The 24,785-nt window shown below is 36.0% G+C and overlaps 1 long non-coding RNA gene across 1 annotated transcript; it reads left to right on the top strand.

Annotated features, from left to right (window-relative positions):
* Positions 1 to 7,771: 7,771 nt before the first annotated feature.
* On the top strand, positions 7,772 to 10,639 carry LOC141628642 (uncharacterized). The gene is made up of 3 exons (XR_012537170.1): positions 7,772 to 8,061; positions 8,268 to 8,607; positions 10,269 to 10,639. It is a non-coding gene; the product is annotated as an uncharacterized LOC141628642 (long non-coding RNA).
* The last annotated feature ends 14,146 nt before the right edge of the window (positions 10,640 to 24,785 follow it).

Genomic DNA, 24,785 nt, shown 5'->3' with positions numbered 1-24,785 from the left:
TATATAATACATGCAGGGTTCCTAAAGCATGCTAAATTTATTATGATGCATATTCATTCCTTTGGTAATCTAATGCACAAGGTTGGGCCCAAATTTGGTTTGACCGATCTTGAACGGAGTTTTGACCTAACCGAATCCAAGGGTCCGAAGAACCAATTCAAATTATATACGGCGCCTACACCTAAGAGTGAAATGTCAGATGAAGTTGTTACTTACTAGCATTGCATTGAACTATGTCTCTCACTGTATTATCAATTTATCATTGTTGTATTCAATTAGTCATTCGTGATTTCACTATACTCGGGAGTAGACCTGCAAAAATGCCCCCAAGTATAACCCCCGAATTGTCCCAACCCGATCCGAACATGACTCCAATAAAACATAACTCTAATTAAACAAAAAAAAAAAAAAAAAAAAAAAAATCCCCAAATATTTTCCTCAACATTTCCCCCTAAAAATTCCCCCAAATCTCCGTCATAACCGTAACTTGAATTATTGAGATCCTATATTTGAAAGTTTGTTCATCCATCCCCAAATTTATGTAAATTTTCCTTCTTTCTCTTTTTTCCATATTTGTTTGTAACTTATATTCAAAAGATAAAAATAAAAAAGGCAACCTAGTTATAAAGAACTGTTGAGGCAATATTCTCGGAATATTGCGATATTGTTTGTTAGCACAAAATCGCCATATATGTTTATTCTTATTCAGTAAATCCTGTATTTTAGGAATAGCTATCACAAGTATGACGGAAACAATCAAAACCGATTTCCCGAAATATCTTGTTTAGGTTGTATATAAACAACATTCATATGGGCAATACGATACACAGAATTCCACATTCAAAACATTCTCTTTCACTTTTCTATATGGTATCAGTTGGGTTTCGTTCTTATCAAACCTAAACTATGTCAGGCGATTTAATCATTCCGAACTCCACCTCTACGCCGCATATCACCAAACCAGCCTACGCTCTTTCCAACGCCGATGGGGTCTCTGCAAAAATTACGCATGTAATACTGACAGGCCCTAACTACGCGGAATGGGCCAAGGGTTTCCGTAATGGTTTGGGGGCAAAGAGAAAGCTCGGATTTGTTGAAGGTTCCCTCAAAAAGCCACCGGCTGACTCCGAAGATCTGGAGGATTGGTCCACAGCCAATTACACGGTGATTGCGTGGATATTTACACAATTGATCCGGCTATTCGTTCGTCGATTTCATATCGAACCACAGCAGTTGAATTGCGGGATGATATTCGCAATAGATTTTCTCGTGGTAATGGTATTAAACTCTACCATTTGGAGTCAGAAATTTCCGATTGCAAACAAAAAGAAGAGGAACCTGTAATGGATTTCTTTGGGAGATTGAAGAAGCTTTGGGACGACGTCAATGATTATGACGTTTATCCTACCCGATGATTGTACCGGTTGTAGGTGCAATATCGCCGCTAAACCGCATATTCGTCGAGAGACTCGACAAACTCGTCGTTTTTGATGGGTCTTCTCCCTGTTTTTGCCACTGCACGTTCTGGCATATTGGGTACGGATCCTTTGCCTTCTTTAGATTCCGTATATTCTCGCATAGTGCAGGAGGAGGAAATGCGGAAACTCACTCAAGAACGTACAACTGCTATGGCGTTCGCTGTTCAAGGAGGCGGACAGGGTGGTGCTAAACAGGGGAGGCCACGGATTCGTTGTTCCAGCTGCAACAAACCAGGTCACAGTGAACCGAACTGTTGGGAAAAGCACGGGTATCCAGAGGGAAGAGGACCACGCACTGCGTCTACATCTGCGCATACCAATGCGGTGTTTGGTGAGCCTGTGAGTGATGCAAATCACGTCCGTCTTCATGGTAAGCAAGCTGTCTCTTGGATAATCGATACAGGCGCTTCGACCCATGTGTGTGGTGATTTAAATTTGTTGGATGCTTGTGTTCCAATAACGCCTCTTGCTGTAGGGCTTCCTAATGGAGCTCGTCTAAAGGCCACCCATCGTGGCACGGCGAAGCTTAATGACGGACTCTTATTGCTTGACGTGCTTTATGTTCCTGATTTTACCTGCAACTTGTTATCTGTTTCACAAATGTTAATGTCCCAAAATTTGTGTATCCGTTTCACTAACTCAACTTGTGTTATTTAGGACCCTATCTTGAAGACGAGGATTGGTGAGGGTGTACTCATGGATGGCCTCTACCATTTACCCATGGAAATTTCAAGACGTGTTAATGTGGTCGAGGATGCTGGAAATATCGATCTATGGCACAAACGGTTAGGCCACCCATCTATTAAGGCCATGGAGTGTTTATCTTCCCTTCGTAATTTCAAGTCTTATTTAGCAAACAATAAACATTGTGATATTTGTTTTCCGGCTAAACAAACTCGGTCTATTTTTCCGTTAAGTGCCAATAAAGCGGCTCGTTTATTCGAATTATTGCATTGTGATGTTTGGGGACCATATAATTCAAACCAATCTTGCGGGTCGCGGTATTTTTTTGTCACTTGTTGATGATTTTTCACGTACTGTGTGGGTGTTTCTATTTAAAACCAAAGATGAAGTTCCTCGACTTATGAAAGAATTTTTCGCTTTAATTATGCGGCAATTTAATTTCACTGTTAAACGAGTAAGGAGTGATAATGGGACGGAATTTAAACCTTTAAATCCTTACTTTCGTGAACAAGGCATTATTTTCGAGACTTCCATGGTGAAAACTCCACAACAAAATGCTCGGGTTGAACGAAAGCATCGACACATACTTAATGTGGCTCGAGCTTTGAGATTTCAGAGTTCATTACCGACCGATTTTTGGGGTGAGTGCGTTCTAACAACGGCACACTTAATAAATAGAACACCAACTCGTGTTTTACAGGGAAAAACACCATTTAAGATTCTCTTTGGTAAACCGGCTGAACTTAACTTGCTTCGGGTCTTCGGTTGCTTGGCTTATGCTAAGAATTTACATCCGGTTGATAAGTTTGATAATCGTAGTCGGAGATGTGTTTTTCTTGGATATCCATTTGGTAAAAAGGGTTGGACTTTATTTGACCTTGAAACAAGTACGTATTTTCAGTCCCGTGACGTTAGTTTTGTCGAGAACATATTTCCTTTTTCACGCAAAACAGGGGAGGAACCTTCCTCTAATACTTCTATTTTCGAGGATGAAGAGTTGGTTGTCCCGGAAAATGAGCCTGTTTTGGATCGTCTTGGTTTTGGCGAAATGGACAAAGGGATTGGGTCTACTGATTGTAATGATAAAGGGGTCGAAAATCAGGAAAATGGCAGCAGTGACATGGTCATTGAGGAACATAGGGAAATTCCGAGTATCGAGGTTCTCGGACGTGGGAAGCGAGACAAAATTCCGAATAAAAATCACAAAGATTTCGTTTCTTGGGATCACATTAACACGTCCTTGGAAGATTCACCCACCGCCAATTCCGTCTCAGGTAGTTCTTATCCTTTAACAAATTTTGTGAAATATGATAATTTTTCGCAACCACACCGTCATTTTCTTGCAGCTCTAACTCGAGATGTTGAGCCTAAATCTTTCAAGGAAGCCATGGGTGATGCCCGGTGGCGACAGGCTATGTCCGAAGAAATCGCCGCTCTTGAAACCAATAATACTTGGACCGTGAGTAATTTGCCAACCGGGAAAGTACCTATTGGTTGTATGTGGGTGTTTAAAATTAAACACAAGTCCGATGGAACTGTAGAACGTTTTAAAGCTCGTCTCGTGGTGTTAGGTAATCATCAAGAAGCAGGTGTGGATTTTCACGAAACATTTGCTCCGACAGTCAAGATGGTCACTGTACGCACATTTTTAGCAGTTGCCACTATCAAAAAGTGGGAGTTACATCAAATGGATGTGCATAATGCTTTTCTTCACGGCGATTTATCGGAAGAAGTGTATATGCGCATGCCGCCTGGCTTTAGTAAAGGGTTCGAGGGTAAAGTTTGTCGACTTCGCAAGTCATTATACGGTCTTCGTCAAGCTCCGCGTTGCTGGTATGCTAAACTTGCTACTGCTTTATCCTCTTATGGTTTTATTATGAGCGCTTCCGATAATTCATTGTTTACATTCCGCAAAAATAAAGTTGAAATACATATACTTGTTTATGTCGATGACTTGGTTATTGCCGGAAATGATACACAAGCTATTTCTACGTTTAAAGCATACTTGAGCAAATGCTTTTATATGAAAGACTTGGGAAAATTGAAGTATTTTCTAGGTCTTGAAGTTGCACACAGCTCGAAGGGGTTATTTCTTTGTCAACGGAAGTACACTCTCGACTTGTTATCTGAAACGGGTCTTACCGGATGTAAACCCGTTAGTGTTCCCATGGACGAAAAACATCAACTTGCTATGGCAAAGGATGCTCCTCTTGAAGATGGTACACAATATCGATGGTTGGTTGGTAAGCTCATTTACTTAACTCTCACCCGACCCGATATATTTTATTCGGTTCACATTTTGGCACAATTTATGCAAAAACCGACACCTATTCAATGGGAAGCTGCAATACGGGTTGTTCGTTACTTAAAGAATAATCCCGGTCAAGGAATCGTTTTTCGCACTGACTCGACACTACATCTTGAGGCCTATTGCGACGCGGCCTACGCTAGTTGTCCGATTACCCGACGGTCAATTACTGCCTATTTTGTGTGTTTGGGCGATTCTCCCATTTCCTGGAAAACAAAAAAGCAAGCAACGGTCTCCTTATCCTCCACCGAAGCAGAGTATAGAGCCATGACCGCTGCCACCTGTGAAATATTATGGTTGAAGGGATTGCTTGATGGGATCGGTATTCGTTTTCATGAACCTGTTCGATTACATTGCGATAATCAAAGTGCCATGCACATCGCCAATAATCCAGTGTATCATGAACGCACCAAACACATAGAGATTGATTGTCATTTCATTCGCACTCACATTAACAATCGGGTTGTGCTACCATGCTATATTCACACTCTAGCTCAACTTGCGGATATTCTCACCAAAGCCTTGGGACGTCCTCAGTTTAAAGTGCTACTCGACAAGTTGGGCATTTCCGACTCTCATGCTCCAACTTGAGGGGGGGTGTTGAGGCAATATTCTCGGAATATTGCGATATTGTTTGTTAGCACAAAATCGGCATATATGTTTATTCTTATTCAGTAAATCCTGTATTTAGGAATAGCTATCACAAGTATGACGGAAACAATCAAAACTGATTTCCCGAAATATCTTGTTTAGGTTGTATATAAACAACATTCATATGGGCAATACGATACACAGAATTCCACATTCAAAACATTCTCTGTCACTTTTCTATAAGAACCTTAACAAAATTTAACGAAGATCTTAAATTTAACGAAAATAAAACAATGGGGAATGCGTTAACTTGAGGATGAGGAACACAATGAAGGGAATCAAATTGGGGAGATGAGAGAGAAAGATGAAGAAGGGAATGAATGATGATTTTAAACATTTAACATGCATAAGCTTAATAAAGGAAGGAAGAAGGGCAAAATCGTCCTAAAATAAATATTTGGGTGTAATTTATTAAAAAAAATGTTAAAAAAAATACTTATTTGAGTGTAATTTATTAAAAAAATTTGATGTGAGAATAAATGTAAAAAAAATGGATTAAGCGTCGTAAAATGATAATCTTATCTTTATTAATTCAGAAGACAATACTGAATGCAGGATGCGCCACGTCATTTGTACAAATTTTTTTCTTTTTTTTTTTTTAGAAATTCATGTTATATATAATGGGACCCATTGGTGTGCAAAGAAATTGGTTCTTTAAATCGTCCAGCAATACAAACATGCGATAATTTCCGTCTTAGAAAAAAATCTATGAAATAATTTTATACAACTGGAATAAATGAAATTAATTGCATATAAGCGGAATGCATTAAAAATCGGAATAAATAAAATTAATTACAAATAATCGGAAAGAATTATATAATTATTAAAAAAATTACATAATTACGAGAAGAAATTACATTTAATTACGGGAATGAATTACATATAATGCGAATAAATTACATAACTTGCATAATTTTTAAAACTAGATAGTACGATATATTTTTAAAAATAAAATAATCGTGACGGAGTATTTACTTAAAGTAAAAAACTCGGCAACTTTTCTATCAGCCGCGCACACCGAAAATGGTAGGCGACAATGATAGGCTACAGAGTAAGTTTACACTCCAACAAGCATTTAAAGCTAAATTAAATATTTTATTTCGTTAAAAAAACAAAATAAATTTATAAATTTATTGAAATATTTAAATTTACCAATTTTAAAAAATTATACGACAAATGATTCAAAATTGTTCTAAAAAACATTTTTTTAAAATATAACACGATAATGACATAATTGTAAAACGTTAACATATGTTTTTTTTTAAATAATCCTTTCAGATCTTTACAGAAAGTCGTTCATCACCTAGGATTTATTTACTTAGGGGGCGTTTGGTTAGAGAAAGGGAAAGGGAAAGGAAATTAGAAAGGGTAAGAGGGAGAAAGGTAAGGGATTACCTAAAACTTAACTAGTTGTTTGGTTACATCAAGAAAATAAAGTGTGGTGAATTGTGGTTTATTTTGGTGTGCATGTGGTGGTTTAGGTGGGGTGGTTGTGGTGGTGGTGGCATGATGGTGGTGGTGGTAGTAGGTTGGTTGTGGTGGTGGTGATAGTGGTGGTGGCGTCATGGTGGTTGTGGCGTTGGTGTTGTGGTGGTGGTTTATGTGGGGTAGCTGTAGTGGTGGTAATGGTGATGGTGGCGTCATGGTGGTTGTGGCGAAGGTGTTGTGGTGGTGGTTTATGTAGGGTGGTTTTGGTGGTGGTGGTGATGGTGGCGTCATGGTGGTTGTGGCGGTGGTGGTGGTTTATGTGGTTGTGGTGGCGGCGTCATGGTGGTTGTGGCGGTGGGGGTTTATGTGGGGTGACTGTGGTGGTGGTGGTGATGGCGTCTTGATGGTGACTGGTGTGGTGGGAGTTGTAAGCGTGGTGGTAGGTAAATAAGGTGGTTGGAGGGTAACAAGGGTAATGAAATCTCATACCTTAGGAGGTGAGGGGTAAGGAATTAGATGGATTGAGAGGTAAGGAAGGGAGTTTCATTCTCTTTGTTTGTGTCAAACAAACACCAACAAAGGAAATCAATAACTTTGTTTCCCTTTCCCTTTCTTATAGACCTCCAACCAAACGCCCCCTTAGAGCAAAAATTATGGCAATTTTACTATCAATCGCGCACTCGGGGCTCGGAAGATGACAATTATAGGCTACCGAGTTATTTCTACTTCGACAAGTACGTTTTATAAGTAACATTAATATCGTCATATTAAATACACTTGAACCGTCAAACTTCAAATCATAAACTGCATGAAATCAGAGAATCAGTTATGCTGACATAATGACATTTGCAGTTAATTAAGTGATGACAAAGTTTGCTAGGAGTGGAGTTGTGGCTTAATGGCAATAGTGGGGAAGTTAGGGTTACATTAGAGGTTATATAGATCGTTGATTTAGACCAACTATAAAAAAAAGTTCATCCAAAAACATTAATATCAGCCCAAATACATACCCGTGCAAAATTGCACGGGTATCAAACTAGTTACTCTTTTATTTCAATTAGTCTCCCTTGTGACGGACGCTATCCGTCACAAGGTGAAGACGGGGCAAATCAATACCATATTGACTAATATGGATACTAGTGGGGCATGTGTAAGTATTATTTTATTTATAGGTGTCTTGGAAAAGCAAAAAAAAAAATACTAAACAATTGGGGAGCTCCCAATATTCCGTCTGATGGAGATGAATAATTGTACTAGCTCACCCTCTCTCTTCACTCTTACATCACTTTCTCAATTTTTTATTTATTACTATATCATCACTCTCACTCTCTCATCAACATTAATCGCCATTTTTAAACTTTAATTGCCATTTTAAAACTTCCATCAACATATTCATCAGCTTCATCTCTTCAAAATTTCAACAAACTGTGGTAACATCTGATTTATCTTCCTCAACAAAGATGGGAAAAAAACAAATGGCTAAGAGGACACACCCAAAGAAAAATATGCAAGGTATTGTTGAGCTTGTTGATTTTTTTGTGTTAATTTTTGTTTGATAATTTATAGTAAAAATGGGTGACATTATTCAAATAAATCTTTGAAAAAACGAAGAGTTTATGTTGGTTTGTTGGTGGATGTTGCATGCATGAGTAGATTTAATAAATGCAGTTTTTTTGTGTTGATTAAATAAATTAATTGAGCTATTCCTGCATGAATAGCTAACAACAAAGGGAAAGGGAAGCAGGCGGCGGAGAAGGGTACAGAAAAGGTGAAAGGGAAGGTGACATTTGCAGATCCGAAAATGGGGACGGAATAAGGTGAAGGAAGTGATGGGTCAGATGCAATTTTAGAGGAGACGGAAGACAGTGGTGAAGAGGAGAAGGATGTGTCGGAATCTGAGTTTTATTTATCAAAAATCTTAGTCACTTTTGTTGGTTAATAATAGATTTATTTGTGGTGTATTACTAATGCATTTTCGTTGTCATGTAATAGCGCTTAACGTCGTCGTTAGCTGCTGGCACAAAAAAGAAGAGCAAGAGACCGATATGCGCGGAAGAGGTATGACTATAATCTGGAATATATTTTTGCCATAACCTGAGAAAAATGTAACCACCTTAGTGCTGACAATGTGACCACATTTGTTGAGAAATGTACCTACGTTTGAGTGTGTTGCTATTTGTATTTATGTTTATTTGGGTTTAAAAAGAATCTTAAAACGTTAACAGAAATGACTAAACATGGTGACATATGCGTGTGTTGAAAATGTGACCAACTGAGCTGAAAAATGTACCTACAGTTATAAGTACGTTGTTCATTATAGAAATGTTTATTAGGGTTTAAAACGAATCTTAACATGATAACATAAATGAGTAAACATGGTGACATATATTTTAATGTTGAATATGTGACAACCTTAGTTTAGAAATGTACCTATTTCTGAGTGTGTTGTAATTTATATTTATGTTTATTTGGGTTTCAAATGAATCTTAACATGTTAACATAAATGACTCAAGATGGTGAGAGATGTGTTAGTTTTGAAAATATAACCGCCTTAGTTGTGAAATGTGTCTATGTTTGAGTGCCTTACTCATTATAGAAATATTTGTTTCAGTTTAAAATGAATCTTAACATGTGTGTTAGTGTTGAATATGTGACCACCTTAGTTGAAAAAATGTACCTAGTGATAACATATGTAACCATTACACTATATGTTTGTTTGAATTTGAATGAATGTTATAGTGATAACGTCTAAGAATAAACATGGTGACATATGGTTTGTGTTAAAAATGTGCCCATTTTAGTTTCGAAATGTAACCCTATTTTAAATATTGTCATAGTAATGAGGTAAGCTTAAGGTGGTCACTTGTTTGCGTAAAACATGGTGGCATATTTAATTGTATTGAAATGTGATCATCTTAGGTGTAAATGTGATTATCTTATGTGTTAATGTACCATATTTGAAAGTTGAAATAAATCTTAACATGTGATCATAGTAGACAATACATGGTGACATATATATGATTATTGTCAATGTAACCACTTTTTCGATATATGTAGATATGTTTTAGTGCTTTGACCTTACCTTAACCTGATAACATGTGATTAAAAGATGGGGACATATGTTAGTTTTTTATTTCTGACCAGCTTAATTCAAAAATGTACTCATTTTAGGATGTGGTTGATTAAATAGGTATATCCATATTTTAGGATGTTTTTGAATTGTGACCTGCTTAATTCAGAAATGTGACCATCATAGTAGGGATAACGAGTTTAGCTTAATGTGATCACTTCTATTAGTAAAACATGGTGGCCTATTTTATTGTAGTCAAATGTGACCATTTTATGTAGTTAATTTACCATAGTTAAAAGTTGAAATAATTCTTAGCATGTTATCATATTAGACAAGACATGGTGACATTTATATAATTATTGTCAATGTGACCACTTTTTCTGAGATATGCAACTATATTTTAGTGCTTTGACCTTACTTTAACTTGATAACATCTTATTAAAATATGGGGACATGTGTTAGTTTTTCATTTGTGACCTGCTAAATACAGAAATGTGACCATCTTATTTAGCTAATGTACCTATTTTAGGTTGTGGTTGATTTAGTGAGACAACATCTATAAATAGTGCAATGAGTGTTTTTCTAGCAATATCATAATCTTATTCTGAAATGTGACCATATGTCTAACATTTTCATATTGATCACGCAGAGATTAATATGGAACCCAAGCCGATAAAAGTGGACAAGATAAAGTCAACTGTTAACCCATCGGGTCACAAGGTTAATATACCGTTGGCCGTCCTCCAAAGCCTAGCAAGAAAAAATGAAACAGGGCAACGTTCGTTTATGTAAGCGTCGGTCTGTAATAATTAAGACTGTTGGTTTCATCAAGGATGTGTTATTTTGGGTCACACTTTTTAGTCCCTCTTGATGTTAGGGAGGATGTGAAACACTCCTTGTTTTGTAAGTATGAACAAATGTGGTCATTTTTCTATTGAACAATTAAGGTCACATTCTGAACAATGTTGACATTTGTAAACCAATATGGTCACATTGTTAGCAGTAAAGTAGTTACATTTTGAAGATGTTAAAAAATATGACCATGTTATCAAGCACAGGTGTTATCATGTTAAGTTCAAGTGAAAGTCCTCAAATATAAGTACATATCATTAATAAGATGGTCACATTTTCAACAAATACGAATATGTCACCATATTTAGTCAATTATGTTAACATGTTGATAATATTGGTATATTTCTTAAACATAGTTACATGTCTTTAACAAGGTGGTCACATTGTCCTCAATGACATGTCAGTAATGCTTACATATTAATAATATTGCTACATTACTCAAACAATAGAACATATTTTTGATAAAGTGGTCAAATTTCAATAGTCAATTATAAGTGACCCTGTTTAGTATCTTCTGTTTACATGTTAAGAATAATTTGTACATATCTTTTTTGTACATATCTTTGGTAAAGTGGTTCCATTTTCAACAACCACTGATATGTCACAATGTTTAATCTATTATGTTTAAATGTTAAGAATAATTTAGAACATACATTTTTATAATCTTCCAAAAAACCAAATGATTGGTACATTTCAGTTCTAAATTAGCAAAAACATACAATCAAACATGGGCACATTAGTAACCTAAAATGGTGACATTATTAGCATTTCCTGTCCTTTTTTTGCAGTGGTCATATCAGACACGGGACAACGACGTACATTACAGTTCCCCCCCCCCCCCGACCCAACCTCAGTCCCTTTCCTAGCCTTATTTTTCGAACCCATGATCCTTTTTTTCGTTGGCTGCGACTCTTTGTTGTACAACGTAAGGGGTCAAGAATAGGAGGCACGATCACCTCTACGGTTGGTTGATCTTCCTCTATGTTGAGGTTAGAAAGTAACAATTGCATTTCTTCGTTAGCCTTAATGAACAACTTATAGCATTTTGTTGAATGTGCTTTAATGAACGACTCATGGCATATGGTGATTAGATAAGTTTTGGAACGGACGATCATCCTTTAATTTTCCAAAGTGAGATATGACATTTTGTTGAATGTGCCACTGACATAGACGATGTCTTGTTGTTGGATAAACCTGTGAACAAATGTTATCACTCATACGAGTTAATGTAACCATAATACCACTGCTTTATTGGTCTTAGCACAATATGACACAATGTAACCATGTTAACTTATATTGCTACATAGTAAATATGGCAACATTTATGAATGAAGGTGATGACGTAATAAAATAGGACACAATGTAACAATATTACCCTACAAAGCTAAACACTAACATGGAAACATTTATGTAGGAACGTGGTGACATAAGATAATATCTTGTAATGTAACCATGTTAGCTTACATTGCTACATACTAAAGATGACAACATTTATGTAGGAAGGTGGTGACATAATAAAATAAAACACAATATAACTATATTACCTTACAAAGCTAAACACTAACATGAAAACATTTATGAAGGAACATGGTGACATAAGACAATATCATGTAATATAACTATGTTAGCTTGCAATGCTACACACTAATGTAACTATAAAATTAGTACATTTCTCAGTTAAGGTGGTCACATTTGAACAATCACTTATATGTCACCATGTTAGTAAGGATGACGATCCATTTTGAAAAATATGTGATCTCATTTGAATTTTGATCTAGTCTTAAAATGGAAACATAAATGAACTCAAATGATGACATATGAGTTTGTGTTAAAAATATTACCACCTTAGTCAGAAAATGTAACCACTTCAGAGACTCCTAAAATATTGGTACATTTCTCAAACATAGGTACATATCTTTGATAAGGTGATCACATTTTCAGCAGTCACATATAAGTGTTCATGTTTAGTATATTATGTTTACATGTTAAGAATAATTTGTAACACAAAAAATCATAATATTATTTGTACATATCTTTGTTAAGGTGGTGACATTTTCAACAATCACTTACATGTCAGTTTATTATGTTTACATGTTAAGAAAAAAATAAAACATAACATTGATACATTTGTCAGTTAAGGTGGTCACATTGTTAACAATCACTTATATGTTAAGAAATGATATCATCTTAGTCTGAAGTGTTCCCATTTTGTAGCTTTTATTCAAAGTAAACACCCTAAAGATCAGTACTTATACAAGATCAACCAAATTTTAAGCTTTAGTTAAAATGGTAACAACGAACTCTAAAAGGGTCATACTGTACGCTAAAATGGTAACATATATAAAGATTAATACCTATAACAAGTGCAACCAAATTTTAAGCTTAGGTTAAAATGGTAACACTGAACTCTAAAATGGTCACATTGTAAACTAAAATGGTAACATATATGAAAGATCAATCTATGACAAGAGCAACCAAATTTTAAGTTTTGGTTAAAATGCCAACACTGAACTCTAAAATGGTCACACTGTTATTACCACCTTAGTCTGAAAACATATATGGGTACAAATGGTGACATAAAGGTATCTGTACAATGTTATTATCTTAGAGTACAGTGTTACTATTTGGATACAATTGCTCAAACATGCATAAATGTCGTCATCACAAAAGTATACAAATGCAGACGCACTGCAAACTTGCATATCGTCTCACGCCTCATTCTCTTGGACTTAAACTCAACACGGTTTTGAAATCAGTAACCAAATCTAAGTTAACAATAAATCAGTAATCACCTCTCTGATTTGGATAAAAACCTCATTTTTTGCCATAACAACCCCAGATCTCCACATGAAAAAAAAAAGATCCAAACTTTTCAACATAAATCAAACAATATTCCAATAAAGTTATCAACTTTGAGTTAAAAAAAATGACATAAAATTGACTTTTTACAAAAATAAAAAAAAACCCAACACAGTAATCAACTTAAAGTAACAAAAAATACAAATAAAATCAAACTTTTTAACATAAATCAAACAAAACCCAATAAACTAATCAATTACCATTAAGCAATACATCATCGTCGTTCTCGATATCATCAATTTGCTCGTCTAAACCGTCAAAGTAGCTGCCTCCTTTTCTATTTTTTTTTTTGTGGATATATTTGTGCAATTTTAGATGAAGATTGGAAGGGAATTGGTGTTGGAAGAGGGAGTTGAAGATTGTGAGATTTTAGGGTTTTAGAGAGAGGAAGTTATTTGGTTTTTAAAAATCAAAATAATTTTGTGTAGAAGAAAAGAGAAGTTCACAAAAAACAAACAAAAAAAGAAGAGAGAAGGATTGACGGATAGCATGCAAATGCGAAAAAAGTGGTGAAGTGATGTAGTACCTATACAATATAATAATACTCCTTATAAAGCCTATAAACACTACAAATAATAAACAAACAAGCCACTTGCATTGTATATCCAACCCATTTGCTTGTAAAGTGATACTATCCGACCCGTCTTCACCTTGTGACGGATAGCTTCCGTCACAAATGAGAATTTGTGCTTTTATTTATCTTTCCCGACACTTGATTTGCTTGCAATTGATTCTGTCGGTTCACTTGTTATTCAGAGTTACCCAACGCGAAATCCCGCCAATCAAGCCCGCCATTTTTGGGCAATCACATGCACACATTGCTCAGATTTCCAATCAGGTAAATCTTGTGGACTCTCTACTCTGAATTTTGATTATAATTTACTCAGATTCCTCCCAGTATTATTTTTACAATTAGGTTGCAATTACTCAATTACCCCGAACCCTTAATTATTTTTACAATTGTCTCGAATATTCCGTATTAAATCAAGCTCTTAGGTTTCTTATTAGAATTGAACTATGTCTCTCACTGTATTACGATTATTCTATTCAATCAGTCATATGTGATCTCTTGTATCAGATGTGACCACTTTAAACTCGGTAGGAATCGGAAACGGTCCGAATTTAACTGGATTGTGCAAAAATTGATGAGAAGATATGTAAAACAAATAGGTAGTCGTAATATTAAGAGTGAGGAAATTGAGAGGATCTTGACTCGCAATTAGGTGTTCTCTTTTATATTACTCCTACTAGTTATGAGTAGGGATGTCAGTGGGGCGGGTTTTGGCGGGTCTCGCCCCACACCCGTCCTAAGTGGGGCGGGTGCGGGTACGGATTTGATGGGTCGTGGGACGGGGATGGGTTTCAAAAGTGTCATTCGTCGCGGGTCGTGGGGCGGGTGTGGGTATCACGTGAGACCCGCCTCATACCCACCCCGCCCCACCCGCCCCGGCTCGTATATCCCCGCTCCGCTTATACTCGCCTTACTCATAAACCTAGACAACTTTGTAATATATAAAAATTAAATTTATAACTTACATACAAAGCCTAAACCATTTTTTTCATAAACCTAGATAAATTCCATCTACTTCTTAATTCTTACCCACCCAAATACGCAACAGCCTAAACCCAAAAAAAAAAAAAAAAAAAAAAAACGCTAATCCTCAAACTATTTCATGGTTTGAAAAACTTGTGTACTAGTTAATTAAATGTTGGACCATTTTGCGGAAACTTATTTGTATAAGATGTACGAGAGTACGAGATTAGTATGTTTTAGATTCAGTATTTATATTTTAAAAAATTATTTTGTGAGGAGATAGGTAATTTGGCGGGTCAACGGTTCCCGCGGAGCGGGGACGGGTTTGAAAAGTTTAACCCGCTGCGGGTCGTGGGGCGGGTGGGTACGCATTATAGTTCGCGGATGCGGGTGTGGGTTACCCCTCCTCCGCACCCACCCCGCCCTATTGACATCCCTAGTTATGAGTTGCTCCCTCCGTTCAAGCCAATTCCATAGGTTTTGATATATATGAGGTGTGTGCTTAAACGGAGAAAGTACCTTTTTTTTATGGTCCAAAGTAACCATTTTAAATGGTAACATTGTCATGATTTTATTGATCCTTTTCTTCTTGTTGATGATCCTTGCGACCTGGTCATTTGTTTACCTTTGGTTTTGGCACAAAGACCAAGAAAAAAAGAGGGAGCCAATTATTAGATAACAAATGGGCTAAATTAAGTGTGAATGATCCAACTGTACATCAAAGATATTCCTAAAATAGAAAAGTAAACAATTCACTAAGACACCCTAAAATGAAATAGGTAAACAAATGACCGGAACAGAGAGAGTATTTGATGCAATTTCAGTAATGCTTGCTTTAATTTTCAACTAGTATTGGTGCCCGGCTTCGCCCGGGCTACCTCTACTCTTCGTTAATTTTTTTTGTTCATTAATATATTTTTCTATGATATATCCTAAAATTACGATGAAATAAATTTTGAGACAAATTCATTACTCCCGCTATTAATATTTTACTCTTATTAATGAAACAATAGTAATAACATTTTACTACTTGCCCGTAATCATTGTTACTTTCACTACTCCCGCCGTAATTATTGTTACTGTCACAACTGCCGGCATTAATATTGATAATTTCACTACTCCCGCCGTAATTATTGTTACTTTCACTATTGCCGCATTAATATTGATTATTTCACTACTCCCATTGTTGTTTCTACCACTTTCACTAATCTCGCTGATAATATTGTTACTTTTACTATTCAAACGTGTGATTACTATCATATAACTATATCCAATGTTATTACAATTCTTTTCTTTACTGACGAAATTACTTTTATTACTTAAGCATGCAATTTTAAGAGGATTCTATATTTATATAAATATATTACAACATTAAATTAAATCGAAACAATTATGCAATATTATATATTATGGAATCTAACTTGAATTATTTATAACCTACTTATGTTATATTTTTGTATGTTAAATAATTAACATCTCTATACATCTAATAAACTATAAAGTTTAATAAAATTGCATAGATTTTAAATTTAATATATAATTTTATGATGTTAATAATTAATAGTAATGTTTATACTAATTAATTATTTTATTTTAAGGAAATTGATCATCTTCTAGTGTTCTATAAATATTTAGGAAAATTACCAAACATCTTCCTTCTTTTAGTCTCCTTGAAATTGACCTTAATTAATTATTTTATTTTAAGGAAATTGACCATCTTAATTAATTATTTTATTTTAAGGAAATTGACCATATTTTAGTCTCTTACAAATATTTAGGAAAATTACCAAGCTTCTGTATAATTTAATTTTAACCGAAACTTAATAATATTTGCATTCAGATCCATTAATCGGGTCCATCACACGGTGCTAGTGATTTAAAACTATATAGTATAATTAATTTGTATAACTTTCTTTAATTACATGGAAGTCCCTTGGTTTCTGGATTTAATATATAGTATAGTATTGATATATTCACCAAACTTGGATTTTTTTCTGATGTGGGACAATTCTACTATTTATACGTAATATATATTCATCAAACCTGCATTGTTTTTCAATGTGGGACAAATAACATACTCAGAATTACATCATCTTTTTTGCACTTAGTTCGACATCCAACCAGATCTCGAATACCGAATACAGACAATTGCTACTCATTATATCTAATAGTTATATTTAAATTTAATAATATGATCAAGTACTCTCCATTAATATTTGTACGCTGTTTTTCTTCAAAAAAAAATTTAACATAATTTAGATACGGAAATTTCTCGTGTTACCCCTTAATTTTGTCAGATTTTCTATGTTACCCCTAATTTTAAGAATCTGCCTATGGTACCCTTAAGGTTCCATTTTTTTGGCCATGGTACCCCCTAATGTAAAGGTTGTTAAATGGACGTTAAGTTTGATGGCATGACAATAAAATAACAATTAAAAAATAATATCCCTTTATTGTTTTATTGGTACGGATATCTCTCTTTTTTAAATGAAAATTCAATTAACTATATCATTATAATATTGGAAAATTTCTCATGGTAACCTCTTTGATAGATTACACATGCTACCATGGACGTTTGTTTTCTATTTTTTTTATCATGATTAAAATATGTGCAAATGATAGGAACTTATACTCTAATGATAGAATATTTTTTAACACAATTCTAATTATATTATTTAAACGTAATATATTTACCACACCTAAATTATTTTTCAATATGGGACATTTAAAATCTATAGGTAGAAAATATAATGATATGAACTTTTAAGAGTTCTCCAAGACAATACTTAAGAGACTCAAAAGATTTTGGCTTGATGCCTAAGTTCCAAGGATGCCTCCTATTTATAATCATATAATCACCCACCTTATGTTATATTTCGATGTGGGAAATTCTATTATTTATATGTAGTATATTTATCACACCTATATTATTTTTCAATATGAGACATATAACATACTATGAAATACACCATCTTTAATACGTGCAAATTATATGAAATCTATATATACTCTAATGATAGCATTTATTACCATGAATCTAATAATATTATTTTTATAATTTTTTTACCGACATTATTTTGCCAAATGAAATGTAAAGGTTTTATATAAAAATTAGAAACATCACTTGAATATAAAATAGGAAATACAGAGTATATATTATAATAACTAAAAGATTTTCCAAAGATTAACTTAGGTTAGAAATCATTATTGTAGAGACAGTAATACAAACTCTTTTAAGAGCTCTCTCTGACAATACTTAAGAGAATCAAAAGATTTTGGTCTATGATTTCTATTTATAATCATAAGATCACCCTGCCTTATGGTAATCTTCCGATGTGAACAATTCTAATATTTATACATAGTATATTCACCAGACTTACATTACTTTTCAATGTAGGGCAAATAACATACTAAGTACACCATTTTTTTTTGCACCTACTTTGACATCAACCCGATTTAATAATGAGAAAATACAATACAATACAATGTACACTCTAATGATAGCATTTTTTTGTCACAATCTTATTATATAATTTTCATACGATACTTTTTTGTCAAATGAAATATAAAGTTTTTATATCAAAATTATAAACATCATTTTAATATGATATAGAAAATGTATATATATGGGACATTTTTATTATTTATACATAATATATTCATCTCACCTACATTATTTTTCAATGTGGAACATATAACATACTAAAAAGTACATATCTTTTATATTAAAAAATTTTGGGTTAATACCTAAGTTTCAAGGATGACTCCTATTTATATTTATAGAATCACCCTACCGTATACTATTATTTCAATGTGAGATTCATAATTTAATTATTTAGACGTAGTATGTTCATCATGCCTACATTATTTTTCAATGTGAAAGATATAACATACCAAGAAATACATGTCTCTTCTTAAAAAAGCTACTATTGTATACATATTATTTTTCTTTGAAGGTAAACCACTTAGTCTCGATCATTAGAAAGGGATCTCTACATCGTACATATAACGACCCATTAACGCTCTATTACTGCATTCAGAAGACAACCATTAGTAAAATCTTTAGTTTTGTACTATGTCAGGAGACTACCATTAGTAAAACCTTTAATTTTGTATTTTTTAATTTTCTTGTTCATGTTCTTAACTTTTTCCCGGGTAGCTCCCTGCAACGATTTCCACTTTATTTTTTATATCATATCGTAGATAATAATAAAAAAATTTAAGAGCTCTTTAAAACAATATTTATGAGACTCGAAAAATTTTGGGTGGATACATAAGTTCCAAATATGCCTCTTATTTATAATCATAGGATCACATCAACTTATACTAATCTTTCGATGTGGAACAATTCTACTATTTATTTATATGTAGTATATTCACCACTCCTACTTATTTTCCAATGTGGGACAAAACATACTAAAAAGTACACAATTTTACGTATTAAGAAGTACACCATCTTTAATATGTGCAAATAATATGAAATCTATACTCTAATGATAACATTTTTTTCCACAAAGCTAATTATATTATTTTCATAATTTTTTTAACGATATTTTTTTGCCAAATGAAATGTAAAAGTTTGATATAAAAATTGGAAATATCACTTGAATATAATTTAGGAAATATACATATTATAATAATTAAAAGATTTTCCACTTTATTTTTTACATCAAAAATTATACTTTCCTAAATTTATTTGTGATGATGTGGACGCTCTCAGATCGCTCGAAAAAACTCTCTTTTATATCTATACTAGATTGTGAAATGCACATAGTGATATTAGTCTTACGAGAAACTAATTGGTCATTCATTATTCGTTTCAACCATTTAGACCCGTTGGCCCTCTCTATGTGATGAAAAAAGTGGGTAATGAGGCCAAATGAATGAAATAGAGGCAATAGTAATAGTTTGTATTCAAATCATGTCTTTATCTCCAATTCTCCATGTTTAAAATTCTGTTGTTTAATCCCGTGATTCGTTTGAGACGGATTGTTATCTGAAATCTGAATCATGCTTTTATTTTGAATAATCACTAGGTAATACTCACTTAAGAACCATGAAACCCCAAAAGCGTTTGCGCTCCTCAAAGGTTGACAGGTTGAGTGAGATGCCTGATCAAGTGATTGTACATATTCTTTCATTTATGCCTACTCAAGATGCAGTTAGAACAATGTTACTCCGCCGCTTTGGAAATCTTTGGACTATGCTCCATGTATCAACAGTATATCTTCTATACCTCAAGAATCTTCCTCAAGCAATCAAATATCCATATAATCTGCAAATATCAATCACCATATGCACATAATACTTTAGTCAATATCTTGTAATCATAATCTTGTTAATATAGTCAAGTCTTGCACAAGGCTCCATCTAATAGCCTTATTTAGCTCCCTAAGATTAGTATAAATAGTCTAGCTAACTTTGTAATCTGTACAATTCATTTCATTCTAATACACCTATCTTATATGGTATCCAAAAGCCTTCGATCCATCAAAACACCCGTCTTCAACCTCAGTCCTCAACCCGCCACCTTCAAAAAACCCAAAACCACCGCTGCCAACCTTCTTCAATCACCAACCATCATGACTCAATCCGACAACCGCGTACCCAACCCCCACGACGCTGAAACACCCCTGACTTCACTCAACTTGAATCACTGTGTGAAGCTTACCTCCGTCAATTATACCTCATGGCGGTTCCAGCTGACCCACATCCTTTTCGGGTTCAGTCTTCTGGGATTCCTTGACGGTACCCACCCTCAACCACCACCCACTGTCCTCTCTGCCGACAAAACAGAAACCCCCAACCCCGCCTACCACACATGGCGAAAACAAGATGGCTTAATTTTAGGTGCTCTAATGGGTACCTTATCAGCCACAATACAAGCATTGATTGTCCGCGCAACCACCTCGAAAGAGGCGTGGGACATTCTTGCTCATACCTACGCCAACCCATCACGCACCCATATCCTCCAATTAAAATATCGTCTCGATTCGATCCTTAAAACAGCTGACCAATCCATTACCGAGTATATGCACGCCATTAAAGCGTGTATCTGTAATACTCCGTATTTATAAGTCTTTAGGTACTCTATCGAGTAGGCCTTACTCTGTCGAGTAAGGGTGAGTTGCGTTTTAAAATAGTTTCTGACCTGTTGGGTACTCGATCGAGTAGCTGGGGTACTCGATCGAGTAGGGGGTACTCGATCGAGTATCCTTGGGTACTCGATCGAGTAGCCGGTTTACGGGGATGTTTTGTCGGGTTTTGTTAAATGATGCGAGATAAGTATAAAAGGTTGTCCGTCACTTTTCTTAGTTTCTTTTATATGTTCTAAAACCTAAGTGAGGAGAAAAGGAGTTACGTAGTTTGTCTGTCATCGCATCGTTAGCAAATCCCGGAGCTAGAGGTGTCGGATTTCATTGTTCTTTGCATCATAGTGTTCCTTGCGTCAAGGGTAAGTCCTACATACCAATTTTATAGCGTTTGGTTGACTTTGTTTAAACCCTAATTTTGGGATTGGGGGTTTTTATGATTTGTTGTGTTGGTAGTGATTATGTGATTATGTGTATAGGAGAAGGGTTCGTAGAGGAAAGGTTTTGAGACAGCTGCTAGATCGTCTGATGTTTGTGTTGCATTCCAGGTAGGATTTCCTACTCAGTATTAGTCCCATAATGGGATGATTGTTGATGTGTTGAGATTGATTGTTTGATATAGTAATTATATTGTGACGGCTGTGATTGTGATTGTACACTGTTGATAAATTCAGACGGTTGTTGATATTGTGATTGTGATTGGTTGCCTATGGTTCTCGAGATGCGTTCTCGGCTGAGTGGAGTCACTTGCGGGAGTGGCTTCACGCCCTAGTTTCGCCCTTCGTGGAACCCGCCACGGAAGGGGATGTGCACATTAATGGACAGGGTTATCGCTCACTATGTGGAGCGGGGATTTGGTGGGTACGGCTGCGGTCCCCCACTGGCAGGGCTGGTCCAGTGGACAGTCAGTGATTGAGATGATTGGAGTTGGTTGGTTGCGTATGTGTGACAGTTAAGCTGTCTGTTTATCTTATTGTGACATATATATTAATTGTGTGATTAGTACTGACCCCGTTTAAATGTTTTAAAATCGTGTCTTTGATCCATTCGGGGTGGTGAGCGATTGCTTGGCGGTATATCTTGGATACGCGTGGGATCTAGCTGGGGATGGAGTCATCACATATCAGAGTCTTTAGTCTTCCGCTGTGTTTGTTAGGACAGTTCCTTTCAGTTGGTTTATAGTTTGAGAACAGTTGTATTTTGCTTACAGTTGGTTTTGTTATGTAATCGCTAAAACTTATTTAATAAAGTATGTTTCTTCATTGTCTTATGATTATCATGCCTCGGGTAACCGAGATGATAGCATCCTTATACCTGAGTGGTCCTGGTAAGGCACTTGGAGTATGGGGGTGTTACAGTATCGACCAACTCGCGTTAATGGGCAAAGTATTGGACCCCGAGGATGTTGTATCCAAGGTTCTAAAAGGTCTCGATTACAACCTATTCAAACCAGTAATCGACGCCGTCCGAGCCCGAGACACCCCGATTACATTTGAAGCTCTTCATGAGAAGTTGCTTCAACATGAACTTCTCATTAAACAAATTCCAATCAATGACCCATTTCAACCCACTGCCAACCTCAATTATCGTCACAATAATCAATACCGGGGCAATTACCGTTCCACCACTGCCCAAACACCTGCCTTCAACCAATCCCACGGCCAACCCTCCACCAACCAGCCTCCTAGACCCTTCAAAGGTAGCTGTCAATGGTGTCGTCAGGTTGGTCACGTAATAGCTGACTGTCCGCTGTTTAGAAAGCTATTTCCCACCATTATTTTCCCTGCCCCTCCAACCCGCCAGCACCAGCTAGGACCGCAGGCCCACAACGCCGCCACCCAGCCACCCAACAACAACTACTTGCTCGACAGTGGTGCGTCCAACCATGTAACCCATGACCTTGATACACTCGCCCTCCATTCGCCCTACCTTGGCCCTGATTCGCTGATAATTGGAGACGGTTCCGCACTCGAAATTGCCCATACAGGTTCGTTTCAATTACCTAATTCAAATATTCAATTGACTAATGTCTTGCACGTACCAAAAATCTCACGTAACATTCTGTCTATTTCGCAATTATGTCGGGATAATAATGCTTACGCTATTTTTTCTTCATCTTCTTTTATTATTAAGGCAATCTCGACGGGTGCGACACTCCTTCAGGGCCGGGCTAAGGACGGCATATACGAGTTGAGTCCGAAGCAACCACAAGTCTACTCAAACCAAAAGGGCTCAACTACCCTCTCATGGCATCATAAATTAGGACACCCTTCTATTGATGTTATGAAAGCTATTAATAAAAATGCATTATTTCCTTCTATTTTCTCTAATTTTGAATACTGTGATAGCTGTCAAATTAGCAAAAGCAAAAAGCTACCATTTGCAACTTCAACAATTAAAACCACCGCACCACTAGACTTAATTTATTCCGACCTATGGACTAGTCCGGTTTACTCTCGCGAAAAATACAAATATTACGTCATATTTGTTGACCACTTTAGCAAATACATTTGGTTATTTCCATTAAAACAAAAATCTGAAACCATACAAGTATTACTACGATTTAAAGCCTTAGTCGAAAAATATTTCCAAAAACCAATAAGACAATTTTTTTCCGACAACGGTGGAGAATTTCAAAAAATGACTCCCGCCTTACTAGAAAATGGAATTAGTCACTTTACTTCTCCGCCACATACCCCCGAACATAATGGGTATGCTGAAAGACGACACCGTCACATTGTTGAAACGGGTCTCGCCCTCCTTTCTCACGCAGGTCTACCCACCACATTTTGGCCATTTGCCTTTAGTACAGCTACATATTTAATAAATCGCCTCCCTACTAAAACGCTAAATGGTCAAACACCGTATTTTTTAATGCATAATGTACAACCCAACTATAGCAAATTACATAACTTCGGCTGTCTGTGTTATCCATGGCTTCGGCCTTACACAAAACACAAACTTGACTACCGATCAACACCTTGCATCTTTGTTGGATACTCATCCACTCAAAGTGCCTTTCACTGTCTTGACCCAAAAACAAATCGCTTATATACCTCTCGTCATGTCAAATTTGTAGAAGACGAATTCGCTTACACTCGTCTTCTCACCACCACGCCATCACCATCGACCAACACTAACCCGGATGATTGGTGTCACCTTATTCTTCCTGTCTTACCATCACCTCTCACAACACAAACCCCTCTTACTCAGTCTCAAACCCACTCAACACGACCACCCATAACCCAAGTATATACTCGACGTACCTCCCACGAACCACTCCCTTCCACAACTTCCACTGAACTCAGTACTGACGATACCTCCGCGGCCACCAACCCTTCCACGGCTCCTCAAATCACCACGGAAACACCTCTCTCGGCCCCTAACGTATCATCTACACCGCCTTCTCCTCCTCCTCCTCCTCCTCCTCCTCCCACTCGCAATGTTGTCACCCGCCTTGATAACAACATTCGCAAGCCTAACCCGCGATATGCAAACCTTGTCCTTGCTTCCGCTACACCCACCTCCTTACCAAAAACTGTTAAACAAGCCCTTGTTTCAACCCAATGGAGACAAGCAATGCAAGAGGAAGTTCAAGCACTTGATCGAAATAAAACATGGTCATTAGTTCCTCCTCAACCTTCTCAGAATATAATTGGATGTAAATGGGTCTATCGAATAAAATATAATCCCGATGGCTCCCTAAAACAACACAAAGCTCGGCTAGTAGCTAAAGGTTTTCATCAACGACCCGGCATTGATTTTACTGAAACCTTTAGCCCGGTCGTAAAACCCACCACAGTCCGTCTAGTTCTCTCACTCATGATCA

Source organism: Silene latifolia, chromosome 2, assembly GCF_048544455.1.
Source record: "Silene latifolia isolate original U9 population chromosome 2, ASM4854445v1, whole genome shotgun sequence".
Lineage (NCBI taxonomy): Eukaryota > Viridiplantae > Streptophyta > Magnoliopsida > Caryophyllales > Caryophyllaceae > Silene > Silene latifolia.
The sequence above is the reverse complement of the archived record's forward strand: the minus strand, read 5'-3'. Positions and strand labels throughout refer to the sequence as shown.